The sequence below is a fragment of the Zosterops lateralis genome (genome assembly GCF_965231275.1).
Source record: "Zosterops lateralis genome assembly, chromosome: 17".
NCBI classification, from domain to species: domain Eukaryota; kingdom Metazoa; phylum Chordata; class Aves; order Passeriformes; family Zosteropidae; genus Zosterops; species Zosterops lateralis.
The window spans coordinates 7,399,353-7,421,048 of NC_139777.1; the positions used below are offsets into that span (position 1 = coordinate 7,399,353).

Below are 21,696 nucleotides of genomic sequence, written 5' to 3' on the forward strand. Positions count from 1 at the left end.
GCTCAGAAGCCTTTTGAGTAAGGGGCCAAGAAGGTGTGAGGAGTGGATTACCAGCACAGGCCAGGCATAGCTGATGACCCAAAATAAGACATTAGGAAAAAGGAATGGTGGAGCAGGTTGCTACTGTCCTTCCCATCACGCTGTGTGTGTAAAAGTACTCAGCTGTTGGAAGTGCACACATTTGCAATGGTGCAGAATCAAAATTTGTCCCTAAGTCTTCCTGTAGTCCAGTAAGCTGCTCACATTCTCACTGTATTAGAAAAGCTTTAATACCTGATTATGTTCACTGGAGTAGGACAAGAATGAAGTGTGGTAGGGATGCAATTGTGGAACTCGCTGACTGGCAAGAAATGCTTTGCTGATAGATGCTTTACTTTCTCAGACATTTTTGCAGTGTCAGTGCCTTGATGTTCTGTTAAGTTCTTTGTTCTGAAAATATTTATCTTAATTAGTTACTATAGCTAGAGACTAATTGTCTGATTTCTTTTTTTTAGTCATTTGTTGGCGAGCAAACATAAAACCACTCAGTCTTTAACAGTGCAACTGGGGTAATTAGTTACAAGTGAGAGATAACAGGCAATCTGAAAAGGCATTACAGGTTTTTCTCCACCTTTCCCATTTGAGAGCTGTAAGATACTTGATTAAAATCAGCAATAGAAGTATATCACTGGAATGAAGCAGCATTTTCATAATGAAACACAGGTGTTCTATTAAATGTAATGCTGTCCAAGCTGGTGGGTATTCCTCCCTCTCCCCTGCACCACAGGTTGTGTTATCAAATGAGCAGCATCCAAGGGCTGAGAAGGGGAATTTGGAGGATAGGCATGAGCCTCAGCAAGCTGCAGGTTTCCCAGGACTTGGGGCTGAAGCTCTGAGCTGGCATCAGCCGATACAAACCCGCCCTGGGTTTCTTGCTGGCAGTTGGACTGTGCCCATGTGAACACGGCATTGTCTGATCCAGGTGTTTGCTATAACCCACACAGCACCTCAGGGACTGTCACTGGGCTGACAAATACCCTGCTCAAAGAGGAAAATGAAACACAGATTTGTGTTAAAAAGACGAGTTTTTTCTTGGTAGTCAACACTAAATTTCAGGCTATACAGGTGTGATTATCCCTGGAAGACCACCAGTAATTGTGTGGGTGTATATAAGGGCACTGATATTTTATATACATATTTTTGAGATCTTGTGAAGTCGGCAAATGTACTTTATTCCTAGGTTATATGATAAAAGATTCAACATCCCACAGCTGTACATGAATGCTATAGTGGGACTGGGTCTTACCCAGGACATCCCAAGCCTTAGGCAGCTTGTCTTCTTTACTCTGAATCAACAATAAAAATAACAGGTGAAAAAGGAGGAAATGAAAATCAAGGGAAGTATTTTTTCCAGTAGTTTTTGTTCCAGGTGACACTAAATGTAAAATATTTATTTCTGGCTTAATAAAATAAATACAATTAGCTTACTTAGAGGAAATAAGTCATATTCTTATGAAACAAAAGCTAAAAAAAAATTGGCTTCAAAGAAGCTCTCTTCCTACATCAGAGGTGTAGAATTTTCTTTTAGCACCTCTGTAGTTACAGTGAGTCTGTAGGATTGGAGTGCTTTTCCTTACTTACCACTCAGATGTTTATTTGGCCACCTTGTGCCATCCAGGCAAAGGAGGAGCAGCGAGGAAGGGTCTAGTGATGGAGCTGTGTGTTAATGGAAGGGCAGGGCCTTGTCTGGTTTTTGGATCAACTTCACTTGAGTGGAACCCAGCAAGGGTGATCTGCAGGAATCAACTGCTTGACATGTTCTTGCTCTCACAAAGAGAGTAGGAGAGTGGGAAGCCAAGACAAAGGATCCTGCTGGTTAACTTTGGGAAATTGCTCGGGTAAGAAATGCTGTAATGGGAATGCTGCATTAAGCTTTAACAAAAAATGAGATTTTGAAAAACACTTGAGTTCTTTCTGGTGAATTTCCTGCCCTAATTTCTCTTATTTCCTGCTGTTAGAAGAAAAAATGTCAAACGGGATGAGGTGTATCTGTGGAACCACAGTTGACATTTTTAGAGCCACTAGATGGCATTTAGACCTGGATGACTGAAAATGCTCCAATGTGTGCTTATGAGGGAACACTTTTTGCTCTTAAATCTAGGAATTAATGGGGAATTAAATATATATTGGATTAAATTTTTATTTTAGGAATGTGTGATTTATGCACATATGAGTGGCACTGAGACACAAATCAGGAGGATCTTCTAATGGAGTTTACTTTCAATACTCCAGTTCTGTGGGATTTTCTTGGGATTTCAGGTGGCGGTGGAACAGATGCCAGAGCTAATGCTTTTTGGAAACCAGCATGACTCGGGAAGGGGAACCGAGGAGAGATACAAATAAAAGACTTTCACAGTATTATGTAAATGTTAACAGTTATTCAAAAATAATCCCCTCTTCCTACTTCCCCCAGATGGAATAAAAATCTTTGTTATTTTCTTTGTTTCTCTTACAGAGTTATTATCGAACCAAGGGAGAATTTCCATCTTAAAAGCCAATACAAGAAAGAAAGATTATAAAAGGTACTGTGTTTCTGCAGCTGAATCTCTTGAGTGTCTTGTTACTATTTCATTATGTGTGTTCTTAAATCACTGTCCTTTTATTGAATTGTCTTTACACCTCAGAAATTCCTTTGTTTGCATGCTATTGAAGGCCAACTAAAATTTGTTTAACATAGTGGTGGAATGGTTGAGGAGCAGAAAGAAGGGAATAGTCCTATGATATCTCTTAAAACCGGAACTAGGACAGGACCCTCTGCCATTGTTCATTGTGTCCAGAGCAGAGGCAGGGGCAGGGGTAAAATGCAAGTGCAGCTGAGGAAAACAGGGATGAGGGTTTTCTCTTTTGTGCCTTCTCTGATCCATCTCTCCCTTTTCCTATTACCATGGAAATACTAATTTAGCTTCATTCTACTCCTGACAGAGCAGGGGATGTCTCTCAACTGTGGGACTTCTTCCTGCAGACAGTAAGAGCCAGACTCTCAGGATGTCATTTCCTCTCTCCATGCCCTCCCTGCCAGCTGTATCTCAGTCTTTATGGAATCAAAAGCCAATCCTCTGGTCACTTAGAGGATGACCATAAGCATTTTCAGCTGCTCTGAATTCACCTCAATACTTCGATGTGTCTTTTAAATCTAGGACTTCAAAGTGAATAATGGGATTAAATATTGAAGTACTCTTGTTTATTTTCCTGAAATACTGCTCCCTTCTGTGTACTGCTTTATTTTTCTCGGTGTAGGTGGATTATAGTTTTAGCCAAGCATTCCTCGAAAATAATCCTCTAAATAGCACAGTATCATGTTACTGATTTTTATAAAGTTTTTTTCATTTTCATTTGATTGTTTTTAGATTAAACATATTTCCTTTTGTATATGTCAAACCAAGAAGTTTTATTGAAAATAAATAGCCCATTTAAAGTTTCAAAGCTGTTTGTAGGAAAGATTCTCAGCAGAGTTTACATTGTATTTACTGTCTGAATTGTTTCGGACTTACCTCTGTTCCTTTCATAGTTTTAATGAAACGAGTAAAGTGTGTTTATTATAGCTGAAATGTATTCCTATTTATACAGTGCAGGATTTTAGTTTTAATATAATAAAGGGAATTTGCTTTAAACATTTGAAGTGGTTAGAAAGTTAAAGCAAAATTGTTATTTTTCCCACTCAGCAGTTATCAGCAGGATGGTTATTAAAAAGGGACGTTTGAATAGAAAGTTGTTTCTTGGAGCAGATCTTCAGTGATTTGGAAGAAATATTTCTGCTTCCAAATAACTGTAATTAGGCACTAGTGATAAGTTTGTTCCTGGAAATAGGAAATATTCTTGATAGGGGATGTAAACTACAAAAAGCATTAAGATTTAGTCGAAGATAAAAACGTAGGATAGGCTTGGAAGGGGTGAGATCAGAGTCTAACTATAGCTATCTAGAAGAAAATGACTTTTCCAAAAGACAATTGGTACTGACCCCCTAAATCCATTATTTTTCCCAATTCCTGCTGATTTTCAGGTCTGGGTCAGCCTCAGTACAGAAGATGTAATTTAAATGTGGTAGTTGACCAGTTGAAATGGAGGTTTATGAGCAGGTCAGATTCAGAGGAGGTTTTCCCTGCAGGGAAGGAGGGATGTGGAGAAGGGAGGATCTCTGGAGGTCCAGGATGGTGTTGGCAGCCCCAGGCTGTGGTGACCTGTGCCAGGCTCTCACCACCTGCAGAGCAGCCTGGACACCGCTCCCAGTGCTCTGCTGGCAGCCCAAATGCTTCAATTTTGATAGAGCCACCAACCAGTGAATGAAAAGCTCTTGTAATAAAGATATCAATCTCAGTCTTGAAGACTGCTCCTTGCAGTTTTGCTGAGTGTATGGCTGTGACACCTGGCAGTGTAAGCACAGCCCCGTGTTTCTGTTGCGTGCGAGGGAAGATCTGAGCGAGTCAAGAACGCTTGAGCCCGGACTAATCAATGGGGTTACTATGGCATCTTGATGGCAACCAGGCACGTCCTGAGTGTAATTCTCTGAGGGCTTCTTTGGCTCTGAGTTTAACCCCACAGAAGCCAAGATGCTTGGCTGATAGAATAGGAAATGCTTCTCAGGGATGAGGATTTCTGCCTTGAAAATTGAGCAGTACCTTGCACCTGGAAACAGGAGAGTTGAACTGGCAGCTCTTCTGCTAGTGCTTCTAACCAGGCGCCATCTCTGGGGCAGCACCTTTCTGCAGTGTGTGACAAGGACTGTTCTGTTGAGAGATGTTACATGCTAAAATCCATCATATGGAACAATGACTTTCTCTGAGACTTTCATTAAAATGTATCTGTTTTTCCTGTCTTTATGTTTATGCATGAACTGGATGATTATTCAAGACAGCAGATGAGTTAAATACTTTTATTTTGCTCAGAAATTATTTATTAGTTCTCAAATGCATGTTTGCCTTGTAATACTAAAAAGCTGTGGTGTTAATCAGCACAAACTTCGACTGCATTCTTAACTTACAAGGGTAAAATGAACTTGGATTGCATTCTAAATTTACAGATGCTGAAACAGTGAAGGGTGTGCTCTGCACATACCATTGCAGAAAGCAGATCAACAGTTTTGGTCTAAACAGAGTAGATTTACTTAGTGCCTCAGGCTTCCAAACGTAGCTTGGTGAAAAAAAATCCTGGATTTAGAATGGCACAGATGTTACTGGAGGGAATTAAAGCTAGTGGGCCTTATTCAGTTTCTTTTGTCTTTGTATTGCATTAATCTCTTCTTTGATACTGTTCCTGGTTTAAAGCAACATAAGGTGGAAATCTGATTGTTTTTAATGAGAGAGGTTGAAATCTGGGAGAGTAATGCAGTAGGATTGGTTGGTAAGCAGCTAATGAAATTATTTTGATTTAGTAGCTTCAAGAATTAAACATGAGCACTGACATTATGTTCTTTCCTGTTTATACTGATGTTTTCAGTTCCCTGGTGGAGCAATGGAGCAGCCACACAATCCACTAGATGTGGCTGTGAGAGGTAAACAAGATCCATGTTCTGGAAAACAGCTGAAGGGTTTTAGTTTTGTTTTTCCTCCTGAAAGCAGGTGAAAGCCACAGGGAAGAGGCTTGCTCTGAACACTTCAGACCTGTGAATTTTTTTCCTAGCAGTGCCAGTTTATTTCTTGGTATAAAATGCTATGGGAGATACTAAATATTTGATTCAGATGGGTTAAAGAATCTGTTTCTATTTGATGTACTTATTTGCATTAATCTTAACAGCAGTAATTGGAAATGCCCTCATAAACTCTGAGACTGGAGCCCTAGAATTAAAAAGCATTTGTTATTACCCAGGAATGTAGCTGTACAGTTTTATTGGCCTTTCTTCTACTGTAATCTATGGATCTCATTTAGCTGCATGCAGCCCTGTTCTTCTGAAACATAAAAGGAAGGAAATCTCTCAATAGCCTGAAATCAAATTATCTCTCTGTGTTAATCTACATGTAAAACATCCAAGCCCACTTCTTTAAAGGAAAATAGTTTTACTGATAAGCAGAGCTAGACTGTATTCTTTGGATACTAGAATTAAGTGGATTTTTTAAAAAAAATAATTGTGTGTGTCTGCAGAGTGCTATTTATAGCATCAATTAACTCCTCATGGTTGGGGTAAGTCATTTGACACGTCTGTTGCTGAGCTTAAACACTCACTGTTCTGTGGGGTCAGAGTTGGATTTTTTTCCTCTCAAAATGTGTAGTGAAAGGACAATTTTCTACCTAATGGCTCTGAGTTTGAATATGCTGCCTAAACACACTGCCTGATGCCTTCTGGGGGCATTTGGAATGGGTGAAGCTGCTGCGCTGCCTGACTGCAGAGCTGACCTCAGCTTTGTTGCTTGTCATTTTGTTATTTATCAGCTCGATGATAGCACAATAGTATCTTTTATGAAAGAGTTATTATGAGCTTCTGAAGGATTTTCCAGCCTTGCTGTAATATTTCAATTACTCTGTTTCACCCATTACAAACTGGCCTGGCTTTGGGAGCTGCTGCTGGCCCACTGACTCTTGTTCTGTGTTTTGTAGAGATGCACTGCTCAGAAATACAGGGCTGTTCTCAGCTGTAGTTCCCCACACAAAACCAGTTTCTCTCACATTCCTAGCAGTAGCCTTTCTCTTAAAATGGAAGCTGTTCTGCCAAAATTCTAAACACCTGAGAGACAAGAAAAATGAGGATTCTTGTATACTGTTAAGCAAAATCTTGTAAGTGTTCTGTGGAAGTAACTGCATGAGGTTGTAACACTGTGTTTATGTGTTTGGCTTATTTGCAGCCAGATTGGATTGTATATTATCGAAGCCAAGCTTTAAAATACGTGGGAAAGAAGGACAGACTGGAGTTATGAACTGTGCTGCTTTTGATCTTTATCTTTTTCTCTTTCTCATTGAAATAGCCCTGCTCTGAGAACAGATGTATTGATTTTGGGTGGCTATGCTTGCAAGGGTGCCTCTACAGTAAGGAAGTCATTTCTGTTGAAAATGTTACAGCCTCTGTGGTTAATTGAAGGCCTGATGCTATTTAACAGTCACAGAGGCTGTTGGAGCGGTTTTCCTTTGCTGCTTGGAAGACATTTTTCCAGTGAAATGTTGTGATGGGATTGTCTATTGTCTGTTTCTGCTCGGAGTGCTCAGTGGCTGAAGGGTCTGTTGGTGTGGGTTAGGATCAGACTGGGGTCAGAGGAAGTGGGGGACATGGAACTGCTGCTAAAGGCAGCTGGGAGAATACTTGGAAGCCTGGATATCTACAACTCAGAAAGGGACCACAAAGTGCAATCCATTTTTAAGCAGAGCTCCTTATTGATTTCAGTGGGGGAGACCTTTGAAAAATCGATGGCACGCAGCAGCTTTAGTATGCAAGGACATGTGTTCTGGGGCGTTAAAGTGATCGGCCTATGAACTAATCAAGCTGGTAGCAATCATGTCTGGCAAGTTCCAAGGCAGAAGAAAAGGTGTCAGAGGCTTAAGATGCAACAAATTGACTATTCATATTCCAAGAGAGATTGCAAAGTATGGTCTTGTTCATTCTAGTTTTGACTTTCAAGTTGCATTTTATTTCTATAGGAAAACAAGAACTATAAAGGGAAATACAAAAAGTTTTTGGCAATATGTAAACATGGGCCTGATTAGTATAAGGTATAGTCTTAAACAAATAGAATTGCTGAAATAATCAAAATATTCTGATTTTTTTCCATGAGAAACCATCTCTGGTATTTACAAGATTTTTACAAAAACTATCCCACCTAGACACTCCTTTGGAGATATTTGGGGAGTGTTTGTTTATACAGAGAATTTACAGTGCACGGTGTGAATTTATAGACTATCACATACCCCATTAAACCTTAGTGTGGACACTTAGTAGGTGTGAAGTAATATGCTGCCATTTTGCTGTGCTGTTTTATGCTTAATTAACACAAACACTGATCTCTGAAAGAAGTGTGGCATAATGCGTGCTATGATGGAGGAGTTCAGCTTATTCAGTGTAGACAAGTCCTTAGGTCTTTCTCTGCTTCAGAAGGCTGCTCTTTGCTTTCTGGTCTATAAATGACAAATTTTAGGAAGAAATTGATTTTTTAATTTTTTTTTTTTTATATTGGGTAAAAGTAACCCATAGACTAAAGCATTTACTTTAGAAATTGCCCTTGTAAAAATATTTCAATTTGAACTTTAGAGCATTAAACTGAATTATTTATGCTATTATATATATGCAGTTGTGAGAACGATGTTCTGCATTTCCATAATTTATTTTCCTTTTCATTTGGAAGAACAGTGTAGCAGTTGAAATTTACCTTACTGGGGGGAGAGAGCTCCAGCATAATTAAAGCTACGTGGACAATACTGTATCAGCAAGCCCTGAAAACACTGCATGGAATTTTGGAAGGAAAACCTGAAAAACTCCAGTAGCAAAGTGTTGAAGGGAGGAGTCTTTATCGAAGGGAAGCTCTAGAAAGAAGGAAGACTGGTGCCATTTAAACATGCAGTGATTAATGTCTACAGACTGAATTGGATATAAGAAAATTCTATAATTTTTTTTTGCTGAGAACTGTATCTTTTCTGAGGTACTACAGTATGATTTCAGTGCTTTTAACTAAAAGGTTAATTAAATGATTTCTTTTTAAATGGAACTGGGAACCGTTTTTGGTAAGATTGGAGATGCTGTGGTGCTGTTGACCAGAGCCAGTTCTGTAGTGAGTTAAGTGTTGGAGCTGCATTGCCTTTAAAGGCATATGTTTGGATGCTTTTGTTGATGTTGCTTAACCCAGTTCATATTATGATATTCTTTAAATTTATTTGCAGGATTTATTTATTTATACAGAATTATTCCTGCTGGATGATCAGATGAAATTTTCTACTAATATAAAAACTCAAATATTGCATGGTGACATTTTTTTCCTGCAATAATGGAAGGGGTGAGCCGCAGCATTCATTGCAATGTCCTTAAGATGCAAAGTTCCTTCTCAAGGAGTTCTCCTGTTACCATTTCCTCTGCCCTCGTTCATTCCCTGGTTTAAACCTTGTTTCACAGACTGCCTCTGTCCAAAGGAACACAAAAACTCTGACCAGCTTTTTTGTTGTTTCTTTTGACACCAGCACAATGTGTCTGTCTGTGCCTACCAGAGAACTATATTGAAATAGCTTTCTTTGTGAATTCCTCATTGCTATTCATTGGTGGAGTTTGTCACGTAAGGGTCAAATTAGAACTCAGTCAACCACAGCAGCCAGAGGACCCAGGCTTAGGGTAGATTTCAGCATAAGGTCTGAGAAGCAGTTTATTTGGAATGTGTTACATGTATTTTTTACATCTATATGTCCAAAGTGTTAGTCTTTTATCTCTAGAAACTTAAGTATGTTTAATTTACTCTCTCTGGTCATTTAGTTGAGCATTAGTCTTTCTCTCACTCTGTCTCCTGACTTTCATCTTTGGGCATATCTCTGCACAGTTTTGTTACAGCTATATAAGTTTTAAGCACAGAATTTACTTCTGTTAGTTTAAGAAAAAATGAGATTTGTGGCATGATGGTTCTGTGCCCTTTGAGGTTGGATCCATGCAAAGAAAGGATCGTATTTCTGGTAATTTGGCTGAAAAACAAGAAATTGTGTTTATGCTGGCTTCAGGAAGGCAGACAGTACCTGGTCAAGCAAAAAATCTGCCAGGGAAACATTCCTCTCTGAAAATGTTCTAAAACGTTTGAACCAGCAGTGTGAGTTTGTACTGGCTCTGCATTTTGTGCCATGTGGTTGCAGCATTTTTGATGTGGTAGTAGCTTAAGACTGGCAGTGCTGCTTCAGAGAACCATGCCTTCACCAAATGGGTTCTGTTCTGTACATTCTCCAGCAAAAACTGGGGACTAAATTAGGGACTAAATTTGCAGCTGCTGACCCAGAGAAGTTTCAGTGATAAATGTTTTAAGACAAAATAAATCAGGGATTTTCTGAGCTACACAGATGACCTGATATCCCAAAAGCTTCTTTTGCATTGGTTTCATACAGGATCAGATAGGTGTACATACAGACAGGGAGAACAAGCTTTATAGAAATGATTGTCCCCTCTCTAGCAGGGATCTGTGAAATGATCTTGAGCCATTTGAGGCTTGTGCATCTGACAGGGGCCTAAAGTTCTGTGCCTAAATAACAGCTCTCATTTCTGAGAGCATCATGTTTGGTTTCTGTGTTTTAAATTGCCTGGCTACAATATCCAGCTTTGCAACATTCCATCATCCTTCCAGTCTAGAGTTTTCCCTGATTTAGGACATTAACAGTAAATCTCACATGAACATGCAAGTATTGATCACTGATAGCAAATTAGACTAATCAGGATGGTTTTTTTTTTTTCCTTAGGAGTCTCAGGATTGGCTTCTCTGAATATTATTTTTTTTGCTATAAGTTAGGAGGAAAACAGTGTAATAAATAATTTCTACAACACAGTGAGAAGAACTTTGGAGCTGACTGTGTATAGAAGAGGCTGTTATACCTTATTAACTAACTCTGTCTCTCTTTCCTCTCTCTTGTAGCTGATTCTTCTTGAGGCTGCTCTCCTGCTTTGTCTGTCCTCTTCTAGGCTTAGTGGGTGATGTCCCAGCAGCTCTAACTCAGACTTCAGTACCTCACTAGGTGTGTATGGCTCAGTTTTCTCTGCATGCTTTCTGTCGCATGGGGGGCAACTGTCATGTTACACTACTCATCTCCTGTGGCACTTGAGGCTGAGAATGTCATTAGCATGTGTTATGCTTCAGTTCCATAGATTGTTTAAGCCCCATTTTTGCTTGTATTGTGCTGGTTTTCTTCCCTGGAGAAGCACAAAGCTGCTGTTTCCATGCACACTCACAGGCCTTCGTGTTTGCTCCTGCAGCTGCTGAGCAGCTCTATGAATGAGCTTCTTGATGCTCATAGAAACATCTCTTGCCAGCAGGACTGAGGGACTTGTCTTGGATAGAACAGTAGTGGGGCAGCTGAGTTCAGCATCCAGACTGTGGGATGAGAGAAATCCCTGAGAGCCTCTTTCTGTGCAACTGAGAGAAGCCTCTGCCGTGTCCTGTGGCTGGTGGGTGGACACGGCGCTCTCCAAACACAGCTTGATCACAGACCTGATCTCCTTAGGAATGCACAGGACTTTGAAGTGCAGGGGATTTGAGGTTCTCCATGACTGTTAGGATTTAGGTGCCCAAATCTCACAGAACTTGACCCCTCTTAATCTGAAGGGCTCTTTAAAAACTCTTGACTATCAGCTACATCTTATAATAGCAAAATTAGCATGCAAAGTTGACTCAAGTTTTTTGTGGAGCACCAAGTGACCCTTGGAGTCTTGGCAGTGTTTTCAAGAGCCTCAGACTCGGGTGTGAGCTGGGATATTAGCAATGAGCAAGACCCCTGTTTTGGCCCTTTGCACTGTGGTGATTTTCATCCTCAGTGAGCACTCAGGTTGTATTGACTTAGAGGGGGCCTTTTGATGCATTTAGTTGAACAGTCAGAATAAACACCTCTTACTTTGCTCGAACCCTGGTGCAACACTAATGTATTTAGAGTCACGTAGGCAGGAGAGAGAGATTTGCTGCTGTCAGCGTAGCCTTTGATACTCTCTAGGCAACTGTTTGCTGTGTTTAGAAGTGCAGCCTAAGGAATAATTTTTACCTGGCTGCTCTGGGTCTGATATTTTCATTTATTGATACCCTTTTCAATGCACTTTAATTTATTTACGAATGGTAGCAAATTGCAAGTGGCAGCCTGAGTAACTGACTCATGAGTCAGTACTTTCATTTTTCTCCTCCAGTCTAGACTGCTGATAATGTAAATTGTTGAAACCCCATGTAAATAATTTGGGGTGCAATCAACAGCAAGCAAGTATTTATCTGCTAATAAAACATTTGAAATGCACAAGTCTGTCTACGTCCAACGATTCTTAAAAGGCAGTTATTGGTCCTACTGCTGTTTCTGCATAGCAGTTAGGATTTTTATGGTCACTAATTGTACATCTGAAAATATATACAGTTTATTTTCTGCCCGTGTTTTTCTTTGCAAAGAGAAAAGAAGCACAATATTTATGGTTATAATGAGGTTAATACTATAATTTCTGCAGGGAGATCTTTCTAAAGATTTGTACCATTTATAGAACCCAAATTTTCTAGGTTTTCTCATGTGTGGCATCAAGGGCTCATATGTCATTAAGGATTTTTCTGAATGGGATATTTGTCACACTAGCAAAATGTGACTTGAAAGTTAAATACCAGCTCATCAACTTTATTTTTATTATTAAAGCTGTAACTGCTTCTGAAGAGGGACTTCTTGATTTTTCTTGCACTGTTGGTAATGCTTTTCCTTAGAACAGATACTTGGATTATATGGTCTACAAGAAACCTGTTTGTTTTAAATTTAGTTACTGTAGATAAAATCTTGTCATCTTCTTTCTACATCCCTACTGGATTCACTTTTTGAAATCAGTCCACAGACATACCCATCCTGTGGGACTCCCAAAAGATAACTTTTGTGTCATACCATGATTGCATGAGAGAAAGAGCAATTTTAGCTGCAGAAAGTTGCTGAAAGCTGGGCCCCTGTGGGGAGGGACTGAGGAGACCTCCATTTCTGCTCTGCAGCACCTTGAAGGAGCCTGTCTCCATTCATTAATCCCTGACTGATCCAGACTCTTCTTGGGCCTGGAATATCCCCTCATGAGGTGTATTTGGGTCTGTGGCAGCTAGGCTGTTGATCTGCTCTAGGATGAGGGCAGTGATGATCAGAAACCCTGGGGTTGTTTTTAGGAATGTGTGGTTAGAAATACCACCCCCACCCCCAGGTATATTCCTTCCAAAATCTGGCTTGTGCCCAGGTCTTTGCAGTTCCACTTCTTTCACACTCCAAGGAGTCAGTGAGCATGTCTGCACTCCTGGGAGTAGTGACAACAAACAGAGCTGTCTCCATCTGTGCAAAAGCAGGGAAGCACAAAAGCAGAAACACGGAATTTGGCTGCACACAAGCCAGCTGAGGTCCAGAGAGTCTGGCTGTATTCATGTCTAGCTGTGCCAGGGCTAAATCATGCTGAGATGGAGCAGGTGAGTCTTCCTGTGACTTCCCATGAATCATATTATCCTTTTAGAGGGTTGTGATTTTCCTTTGCAGAGACCAGTGTACTCTCTGAAGGTTTTATAGACTTTTAATAATCTACTGGAAGGTCTCAGAATTTGGCAGCTTGGTCTGTATTTGACTAGTCTGTGACATCTGGAAAAACCCTTTGGTGGTTTTTGGTTTTCTTTCAGAATTTCAATAGAAGTTAAATCAATGCAGAAATGAGAAAAGTCACTTCTGCTTACTGGTCTGCAAACATGAAATTCCTCAAGTCATGGTTATAAGTAAACATAATGATATTAATACATGATAATCCTTACACTGTTCCCAACATGATTTTATATTACTCTGATTCCTTTCAACAGCAACTCTCGAAGGGTTAACAATGAACACAGAGCTACAGGCTGGTTATTCCCCCTGAAATCGGGGTGTATGTCATTGGATTTGGGTCTGTCGCTTCTGCCCCAGTGTCTTTTTGGCCCACTGGGTTATTTCAACCATATATGACAAAAGAAATACATGACAAAAAAATCCTGCTTAGGATTTCCCAACAAACTGTATAAAAACATTCAGCTTAATCACTACTAATACTCCTCTTTGGGAACAGAACAGTATTATGACCACATTATTATGAGCTACCAAAGAGTCTGCACAGGAGAGAGACCTGATAAATGTAACAGTCATGGAAAATGGATCAGTCAAGAGTGTGCATCATCTAAAAGCTCTGAACTATGAATTGCAAAGCATCAGGAAGCAGGGAACTACCTGTGCTCATGGAAATCCTTGTTGATAGATGGAAAACAAAGAATCTTTGGCAGCAAATCAAGGGACAACTTCTCAGGACTTAACTCTCAGCACAGAACATGAACAGTTCTTGAATTACAGGAGCCAGAGACAGTTCTGCCTCTGGTCATCTCAGAGGTGCTTTAAGTGGTTTGGTAGTAAAGGGTTATTTGTTTTAACGAAGGATTCTGTTGAGGCCATAATTTATGCTTATTTTATGTTGCTGATTTCATACTTGCAGTAAAACATTTTAAATGGTGTTCAATTCACAGATCTGTGGAATCAATGGGGAGTTTTACTGCAGGCACCATACAGGTGGAGGTAGGGTTTTAAATGGGTTGTTTCATAACCCTGCTAGAGAAGACATAAGGCAGAAGTTCTAAACCGCATAGTTGGTTTCTGAGTTCCTTTTTCTGCATTGAAAGACAAGAAGTCCTGTGTGTTTTCCATGGAAGGTGTTTGCTTTTTCATTTGCATTATTAGCAAAGGGCTGCATGAAGGACTGTTTCATTGACTGAAATCATTAAGCATTTCAACTGTAATTGCACACTCTGCATTTAAAAATGTTTTCCATGTTACAGTGTGCTGCTATAATTTAAAAATGAAAACTGTTTTCAGCTACTGTCTGTTAAGTTTGGGGGGAGGTGTGTAAAAAATGGACACAACTGTTTTATTCTACCATAAAGTTTCTGTCCTTAAAAATGTTAAACTTCTCACTGACGCGGTTAAAGACAAAAATTCCAGGTGTCTGTAGTGAGAATGTTCCTTATTCCCTCTAAAGCCATATCTTTTTTTATATATTTCTTTTAAGTACATTATTATTTGCACAGTGAAATTAGCTCTGCAAGAGGGAGGAAAACCCTTGTCAGAGCAGTTTTAGCAAAAAGATCAAAGGAATTAAATACAAATTCTCTCAAAGGTGAGCGAATTCTTTTTTCTTTTTTGAACAGGGAAGTCTTAGATTAATTCCTTTTAATTTAAAATCAGATCAATGGATGGAAAGATGGGTACTTTTCAAAGAGCACTGCAATTTGCTTCTTAGAGTGATCAGTATTTTAGCAAGGTGACTAACTAACCATATGCATTTTTATCTTTAACCTCTGACCCGTGCCCTCCCCACCCTTTACCTAACCCTTTCCATTTGCCCTGGTCAGTTAACAGGCAGGAAGCATTTGAAAGCAGTCATGGATGACTATGATATCAGGTCTGCTGCCAGCATTTTAGCATCTGTTAAAGAGCAAGAAGCTCGTTTCGAGCGGCTCACCCGCGCACTTGAGGAAGAGCGGCGCAATGTCTCCTTGCAGCTGGAGCGTGCCAACCAGCCCGCAGACCGAATGAGCATTTGCAACATTGGCAATGGTCAGCCACTGGCAACGGCCTGGCAGCAGCTCGTACTGCAGGTAACAGCCTGCTCCTTTCACTGTCACCAGAGTCCACCCCGGGCACGGTGTCCCATTCCAGAAAGTCGGTGCATCATGTGTTGTCAGCATTTCATTATTGCGTGCCTTTGTCTTCTGGGAGCCCAGAGCTGGGGTGCAGTGTGTGTGCTTCATTGAGTCAGCTCGGCCCTCAGAGCCTTGGCTTGAAGTTGCTCTTCCTCTTAGCTCATGGGATACTTTTAAAAATATGTGCATACTTGAGTAAAAAACCCAAAGGAGGGATCTTCACACCCTCCTCTAATCTGTGCACTTGCTGTAAGTCTGGTGATGTGCTGGTGATTGTAAAAGAAGGCTGAATCATAATCTCCATAGCAAACAAAATTTCCATTAGAAATAGCTGGACTTTGAATAGAGGGAGCAGCATGAAAAGCAGGGATTTCCCTCCTGCAAAGCCTTATTGTTTGTGCAGGGAGGACTTCATAATTTGTTTCTCATGTGCAGTGAATTGATAGAGTATTTTAATGATGCAGACTGGCTTTGTGGGTAGCTTTAGATTTCCAAATATTGTTTTGCTCGATACACATTCGTTAACTGTTTAAATGTGCAATGACAAACTACTTACGTCTCTGAATTACTTCAGCTCTCCAACCCCTCTGACAGACAAGGTAAGTCATGCAGAAGCAATAGTACCATTTGTGAAGGTCTGTTTCCTGAGAAAACATTGTTCAATTCAGAAGGAAACTCTGGGCTATGGGGATTCTAAAAGTTGTTTCCCAGTTATACCAGACTGTTTTACAATTTTACTTGCATTGAGCTGTATTGAGGCTTTACCTTATATTATGTTAGCACTGCTTTTCTAGTAACAGCTGCCATGTTTTTGTACATGTGGATGCTTGAATTTGGGATTCCATGTGAAAGGAGCAGCCTGCACTGGTTAGGCTAAAAGTCTGACTGTGTCTGGTAGGAGCTGTAGGTGGTTTTCCTCTGATGAGCAGCTGGGCTGGGAGAGGGGAGATGTGCTTACGTATTTTTTATAGGAAAAGGACAAGTTCACCTTCACTTTTTCTGAATGATTTTGTGCAAAGTGCCTGATTAATAGGTTCAGAATGAAATTCCTTATCCACAAAACTGATGAAGCATGAGTTTTCTGCAGTGTAATGGCTTAAGGTCTAACCACTTCCAAGAAAACTTAATAAAAGAGTTTTAAGTTACTGGGGTCTACGTGACTCTTATGGAGAAACAGCCCCTGTAAGTGACCCCAGACTGAATCTCTGTATGCTCAGCTCACTGCCACTGGGTTAGGGAAGCTTTAAATCATTGATAATTAGCACTGAGGATTTTAGAGTACCTTGTGTATGAAATAAAATAGTTACATAGCTAAATATGCATAATTAAGAACCAATGTAAGGTTAGTTGTGTGAATTTTCATAAAATATACCAAGGGCCAAATTCCTCCCAGACTTACTAGAATTAAATAGTGAATAACTGAAGGATGAAAGCTGTACATTCAGTCTTATGCAGAATATATAACCTTTTCATCTCCAGTGTTCTATGTCACATTTCATTGTGCAGAGTACACAAAGCAAAAGGCTCTCTGTGCTCTGCTGTCTGTGGGGATTGCTCACACCCTGTAGTGAAATCCACCTCTGAGGCTGTTGCAGTGAGCACGGGCTGAGTGCTGCACATCACCCCAATCGACTGTTTGTTATAAGGAATATTGCAAAGTACCTCAAGTAGCAGCTTTTCCATTTGGAACTTGAGTGGTGATTATATATAATCTAGTTATTCTGAGTAGAATTTGGACGAAAGAAATGAGGGTTAGCTCCATTTTATGAGAGTGACAAATAATCTTTAATGATCTTCACAACCAGGCATCAGTTTTCCATGTTGTTTGTTTGTCAAAGTGGAATCTGCCAAAGGGATTTGTTAGGGGAAGTGTGTATAGTCAAGGCTTTATAAATAGAGTCTCTCTCAGCACTTTTTTTAATACACAATCCCACATTGCTCCCTTCTTAGAATAGAAAATTAGGCCTTTTTTTTTTTCTCTTTTGATTTTAGTCAAGGAAAAGTACTATATACGTGGGCAATATGCCAGGGCTGCTGTAACATTTTCTGAAGTCCTCAAAAGACAAAATCAAGGTCTTATGAAAATATTGATTCTAATTAATGAATTCTGGAACTCTTATTTTAATTTTAATTTATTTTTTTTTAAATAGCAGCTTTAAACTCGTTCCATAACAATAACTCCTTGTCCTAGACAGCCCAGTTAGCCACTTGCTGGTGAGTTCTGCCTGTTCAGTGTGAATTTCAAATACTGGAATGGAACATGTGAACTCTGGTGCACTTGCTGACTTTTTCTGTGAGGGTCTGTGCCATTGTGTCTTTTGGCCCTTAAAGAGAAATACCAGATCTGCAGATGAGGTCAGGGATGTGCTGTAAATGCCAAAAAGCGCGTGCATAGGTTTCTGGATTTTGCATTAAGTGTGGATATTTTTTTCTAAAAATTACCTTAAATATGTTTTAATGGGAGAGGTTGATTACTTGGACAATCTAAACAAATCATTAATGGTTGGTTCAGATATTAATTAGAAATAGGTGAGATTATTCTTTAAGAGGAAACTTTCTCATAGGAAGGGTTTCTGGGAAACACTGTCCTCACACTGAGCAGTCCTAACTGTTGTTGAAAGGTCTCCCATTAATATTAGTGTGAGTCTTTTATTCAGGTAGTGGCCAAGGTGCTTGTGTTTGCATAGCCCACTGCAGAAGGCAGTGCCTGCCAAACCTGCCGGCTCTGCAGAGGTTTGTACCCATCTCTGTTCCTGCAAGAGGCTGTGAGCAGCTCCTGCCATAGGGACACTCAGCTTTAACCCACACAGGCCCTGGTGAATGGGGAGAAAAGTGCTTTTTGTGCTTAATGCACTTGAATGATGGGTAAATGTATCTTCAGCTCTGTGCAGCTTCCACAGGCTTCTGCTGTAGCTGCAATTAGAGTTGGTTGCTGAGTGTGCAGCCAATGACATGAATTAGGGTGTTTCAACTCAAGAACTTGGGGAAGATACGCAGATTTATACATGTGTAACTGCAGATTCTGAAGTGGTCAAATAAAGTCTTTCCGACTAAGAACCCTCCGGACAAAAGATCATTAGTTACACGGTGAAAACTTTGGCATTAGTCTGGAAAATGTAACATTTAATGAAACTTTGGTCACAGATCTTTTATCAGGGTAATAAAATCTCCTAAAACTCACTGCAGGTTTTAATGATGACTGTCTCTGGCCTTGAGTGGTGGGACCCACATGACTGGTCACTGCTGTTGGGCTTTAGAAGTGAAACTCTGGTTGTACTAAAGACAGAAGAGTGGTCTGTTAATGTGTATTTTGTGTTTGCTTCTCTGATTTTGGAGGTAAATCATGTACATTGGTTATTACAGTATTTCAGGCCATGGGAGCCTTGGCAGTCTTTGCCTTTTGATCAGTTGACCAGGGCAGGCACACTCCAGTAAGTCACTGGTGAGTAGCACCCATCATGTGTCTTCTGCATGTTCAAGTATCTAGTTGATAATGTTTTTACAAGCCTGAGAATCCTACTGCTCTTCAGGTATGAAGTATTCAGTTTAATCTACCTGGTTTTATTTAACTTCTTCCCAAATCAGCCTTCTGCTGCTCTTCACAGTGGGAACTGAAGTTGGGCAGGAAGGAGATACAGATGTGCCTGCCTGTGTGGGGTATGTGCTGTGATGGGCTGACACAGAACATAACTCACTAATGATAAAGAATATTCTCTCATATACATATATATGTAAAAATATGTATATACACTTTTATTAAAACATTGGACATGTGATACTTATTAAACACAAGGCTGTATCCTGCCTTGGTTTAAACTGGCAGGGCTCCATGGGTGTTGCAGTGTGCATTTTTACATGGGTTTCAGAGAAGCTCTGTCAAATCTGATCATCTGGGGAGCTGAACAAGGTTTGCATTCAAAGATTGGCTCCCATCAGTACATGGTGACAACTTCATTCTTGTTAATGTTGCATAACCAAAATAAAATACAGCATTCAATAAACCCCTGTTGCCAGCAAAAGCACTGTAACAATACTTTGACTTCAGAGATTCTGTAGTGCCCTATAAGGATTTGAGAGGGCTTTCTGTCAGAAAAAGGTATTATCCCCCTTCTTACAGGTGGGAACGCTGTGGGAATTGCCAAATCTCACATGGTACAAATAACAGAAATCAGCCCCTTACATGCTGATGCAGGGTTTTACTTATCAGATATTTATTTTACTTTTATTTAGTTTTATTATTTTACTTATCAGAATCTTACATGTCTGTAAGAAGTAGCATGAGTTTATCTGAGAAGTCTTCACACTCAAAAAACCATCCAATAATAAAAAATTTATTACATTTTACTGTTAATGAGATTCTTTTAGGTTCAAAATGGTGGGTTTGTTGGGGTGTTCTTATATTAAAAAATCAACCAAGTTAATAAAATTATTTTTTTTCTTCACTTTGCAAATAGGATTGTGGCTGTTCAAGGAAAATTAGTGTATGAAAAAAAGCTACAGAATATTTTCATAGTTACAATTTGGATCATTTATATATCAGCTTATGTTCCAGAGAAATAACACCTGCTTGAAAACAAACAAACACATTTGACTTTTTTTTTTCTTTTTAGGCAAGTATTTTTAAGCCATAATTAAGTACCAAAATACTTCAGTCTTTATGTTAATCTGAGGTACCTGTGACTTCTGCCAAAAATGACATTTAGTGAATTGAGGGTTATTTTCAAATAAAAGGTGAACTCTAAAGCACACCAGAACACATGGTGAGAATTAAAAAAAAAATACAAGAAGATTAGCTCAAATTGCTTTTCTAAGAAAATACCATCAAGTTAACCTTTCTGAGTCACCCTGGACAACAATAACGCTTCTGTCTGTATTTCATTACTTTTATTTAAGATTCTCTGCTCCACACTGACGTAGTCCAGACTGCTGGAATATAGAGACTGTGTCCAGTGCTTTGATAGTAAGAACATGGGTGCATTAATATTGTATGTATATGGGTGTTTTAATATTGTATATATGTTTAAACATATCCAGAGAAGAAGCGAAGATGGATTCTGAGCTTCAATGAATCTTCACCTTGCCTTTGCTCTCTTCTGCATCTCATACAGAATGCAGTTCCATCTTTGTGTGTAAAGTTTTATGTAATTAGTTTGAGTTTGTAGTGCCTCTTGGCGTCCTGTGTTATATAACATATTTGTGTTCATATTAAGGGACTGACAGCATGGAAAATTCCTTTTTTTTTGCCTTACAGGTAAGGTCAGGTACAGACAACAGTGCTCTCGGTTCATGACAGCTCCTTGGTGTTACAGTACTATTTCCTGCTACACTGCCAAATACCAAGAAAAAAACTCACTGGTAGTTAACTCATGGATGTTCTCCTTCTGCCAGTATTGATAGGTAGCAAAATGAAAGAACTTGCAGGGATAATCCTTTTTCCTTTATAGACCCAGTGTAACCCACAGAAATGTGTGTTCTGCTTGTGGCACACAGCATGGTTTGGTGTCAGTCACCTCAGGCCTGATGTGTGGCTGCTGCTGCCCCTGCCCAGCTCCCCTCACTCTGTAACTCGGCTCCTGCAGGTTCCTGGGAGTTACAGGGCCACTCGCTCTGCCCTCAGCCTGACCCTGCAAATTCAGTGTGAGTAGAGTTACTGAGCTTCTAGGAGTGACCTGGGTCAGGTTTCAGCTTCTGCATATGTGCAACTATTCAAAGGTTCTGGGGGGAAGGAGGAGGGAGATTTGGGAATATGATTCCCATGGGAGAATGAGTTCTTAGATCAGAATTCAGTGTGAGCTGAGAGACACTTGCAGTACCTAGGGATGCCAGTAGTTGGGAACTGCACCAGGAGCCATTACTCTGTTACTTTTCAGGGAAATGTGTTCCCATCTGCCCGTCCCTGGCTTCTCCTGTGTTGGACATGATAATAATTGCATTTAGCTTGGAGCTTTGAGCATCTTTTTTATGGATGTTGTCCCATTTCTGTGAAAGCATCAGCTCGTGGGGAGAGCCAGGACCTTTGGCTGACACTGAGCAAGAGTGGAAGCTGAAGGAGGAGCTGGTGCTCCTCGGGCCCAGAGCCCTGCAGGTGGCTTGGGGCAGGAGCTCTCCTGCAGTTACTGCAGGTGTCAGATAGAGACTTCACAAAGTGACAGCCTGGCCTGTGGCACCACTGAGGAGCTCCTGCTGTTTGCCTTTCTGCTGGGATGACCCAAATTCTAAAAGAAATCCTACAGCCTGCTTCATGTATTGCAGGAGGAATTCCATAGTAGAAAAAGACTGCAACAGGCATCATGGTATGTATCATATGAGAGGCTCTGAAAATGGACTCACATAGTCTTCCAGCAAGAATTTACATTTCCTTCTTGTTCTGTTT

At 40.1% G+C, this 21,696-nt stretch overlaps 1 protein-coding gene across 6 annotated transcripts in view; it reads left to right on the plus strand.

The window, feature by feature from the left end:
- ARVCF (ARVCF delta catenin family member) overlaps positions 1 to 21,696 on the plus strand; it is a 248,028-nt gene that overhangs the window by 81,622 nt on the left and 144,710 nt on the right. For all 6 annotated transcript variants that reach the window (XM_083873697.1, XM_083873698.1, XM_083873703.1 and 3 more), the window contains one exon: positions 2,495 to 2,561. The gene's annotated coding sequence lies outside the window, so the exon portion shown is untranslated. The remainder of the gene's footprint in view (positions 1 to 2,494; positions 2,562 to 21,696) is intronic.